This window comes from Corvus kubaryi, unplaced genomic scaffold, assembly GCF_017639235.1.
Source record: "Corvus kubaryi isolate FWS band 111438036 unplaced genomic scaffold, C.kubaryi_AGA036_p1.0 37308, whole genome shotgun sequence".
Classification (NCBI taxonomy): domain Eukaryota; kingdom Metazoa; phylum Chordata; class Aves; order Passeriformes; family Corvidae; genus Corvus; species Corvus kubaryi.
Window position 1 is genome coordinate 9640880 of NW_024581096.1, and position 2991 is coordinate 9643870.

The following is a 2991-nucleotide window of genomic DNA, read 5'->3' on the forward strand; positions in this document are numbered from 1 at the left end:
CTGGGGTTGTGTGGGCGTGAAAGGTCTTTCATAACAGACGCGTGTGGCGTCTGCAGAGCCCTGTGTGTCCTCGGGAGGAGTCCCTAGCGTGACCCTGTGTTTACAGAATTTACGGAATCAATTTACAGGTTGGAAAAGACCTCTGGGTCCAGCCTATGACCAAACACCACCATGTCACCAGGTCATGGCACTGAGTGCCTCGTCCAGTCTTCACTTAAATACCTCCAGGGACGGTGACTCCACCACCTCCCCGGGCAGCCCCTTCCAATACCTAATCACCCTCTCCATGAAGCAATTTGAAACAATATTTTGTTAAATACTTGGTTAAACACTATTATGTCCAACCAAAACCTCCCATGGCACAGTTTGAGACGATTTCCTCTCTTCCTGTCACGGGTTGCCTGGGTGAAGAGGCCAACCCCCACGTGGCCACAACCTCCTTCCAGGCAGTTGCCGAGAGTGATAAGGTTTCCCCTGAGCCTCCTTTTCTCCAGGCTAAACACCCCCAGTTCCCCTCAGCTGTTCCTCATAGGGTTCGTGCTCCAGACCCTTCCCCAGCTCCACTGCCTTTCTCTGGACACACTCCAGCACCTCAGTATCTTTCCTGAATTGCAGGGCCCAGAGCAGGATTTGAGGTGCGGCCTCACCAGTGCTGAGTACAGGAGGGTAGTCCCTGCCCTGGTCCTACTGGCCACACTATTGCTGATCCAGGCCAGGATGCCACTAGCTTTCTTGGCCACCTGGGCACACAGTGGCTCATGTTCAGCTGCTGTCACCAGCACCCACAGGTCCTTTTCCGCTACAAAAATTTTGTTGGGGTTTTGCCTCTTATCAGTTGATGCTTTCCGCCTCACTACAAAATAGGTTTTGCCCATAAAACAAACTGAAACAAAGGCAGCAAGGATCAAACCCACACTTACATTTTAATAAAGATGTTTTTTAAACTACATTTTAGTATTTAATTACTTAAAATGCAGAAGTACAGCTTTGAAAGTACAGTTAAATCATCCTGAAACTATGTACTTTTGGTTAGAGAAATGAAGCACTTGCTTCAACATTTTGTCCAGCAATACCCTTCATGAACTTCATAAATAATAAAGAGCTTCCATGTATGAGGGGAAAACAGTAAGTTTTCCTTTTATCTTTAACAAAATTTTGCTACTATCTGACAGTCAATCATCAAGTATTTTATATTGTCTAGTTATAAAAGTGCTACATTCCACTATATTGTTTCCCTAGCCTTCTTCATCTCTTTACCTGCCTGGAAAAAGCTAGTACCTCAGTGCCTATTACAGTAAAATAAAACAAATTTACACAATTTTCAGAATGTTGTTAACTTGAATATTTTAAAAGAATAATTGACTAAAGACATTTTCTCCTTTTGAGATGATAGGCTGTTCATTCTGTCATTGACTGTGTTCCACCAAACCAACCAACCAACCAACTGGCTAACCAACCAAAAAAACCCCAAACCAAACCAGCCAACCAACAAAACAAAAACCCATCAAACCCCATCCCCACCCCACAGAAAAAAAAGTGTCATTTACTGGAATACTTTAGAAGTGAAAAGCTGTCAACTTACAGATAGTAAAATATTTTGCTGTTGTGTATCTTATGTCTTATGAAAAAAAATAGAACATAAAAAGCAAAATTGTGTTTTCTTCCCAAAATGGTTTGATTTATAGAAGAAGTCAGTGTTTTGATCGGATATGTACTGTTATTCATTCCTGCATAGTTGAGAGTCAGATGCAATTTTTCATCAAAGGAACAGCTCTGTTAAGAATACCAAAAGTATTCTGGTAGCTAACCTGTGAGTGGAGGAGATGGTGGTTCATGCCTTGAGTGAAATACAATGCTTTCCATGTTGTCAGCTTTGGGACTGAAAAAGGCTTGTGAGATTGAGACATCCCCTTCTCTAGATCCTTTGCTTGCTTGGTCCTTACTTCTTTTCAACCCCCAGCTATGATTTAAGTGTTGCTTCTTCTCAGACCTAGTCAAGTGGGCAGGTGCATCAGCCTTTAATAGTGAAGGAGATGTCACCCAGCCTTCAAGATGTCTCCCGTAAAAAAAAAAAAAAAAATTAAAAAGCCCCGAACAGCCTAAACCAAAACAAAACACCAAATGGTTGTATGTTAATGCATTTGATAAAATAAATGGTATTTTGTATTTCTGTACTTCAGGCACTGCTGCAGCTTACTTTAGTTGCACCCGTTTTAAAAGCTAGATGTATACGTAGTCACTGTTTTCCCAGAAATTGTTACCCACTCTTTCTGTAAATATCCAGTGAAATCGGTTTTGACCTTATCAGTTGCTGAGATGGAACAGGTGTATTTCTGTTAATACCAAGCTGATAAAATAGAAGCTGCTACAAAGGGGGTGACACATGCTTCTCTTGGAAGATTTCTAGTGTTTGGTTTTTTATTTTCCGCAACCTGATTTTATCATGAAATATGTGGGGAGCAGAAGACATCCCTAGTGGCATTTTTCTTGTCATTTGTTTCTCTCATACTCTGCCTACTCTCACTGGGAGCTGGTTTGTGAGGGACAGAAAAGACAGGACTTCTGGGCAAGTAACTGAGAGACTGCAGAGCCTGGAAGAGGGGCTGGGCTGAACCGGGTGGGGTGCTGCCTCCTCACTGCAGTCAGCAAGCCCTTGGCCCAGGAAGCCTCTGCCTCTCTGCTGCCTGGATTGGCCTCTGAACAGCCTCGTGCCCTTCCCTTCCTCAAGCTGTATTCCCTTGGGCACTAAACCCCCAAGCTCTGTTCTGTAGTTCATGGGGCTGCTGTGCTGGCCTTTTCCCCACACCTTGCAAAGTGCTTTGGTCTGAAGACTGGTGAAAGACAAGGCATCTGATTATTTGAGGGAACAGTGACCTCAATTTCCTTATTTTTTGCTTTTGCTTAGAACCTGTTTAAATAAAATCCCTCTCAGATATTTCAAGGAGAGTGGCCCAGTGTGGGGTGTGCTACCTCTCACTGTTCTTCTCAGGG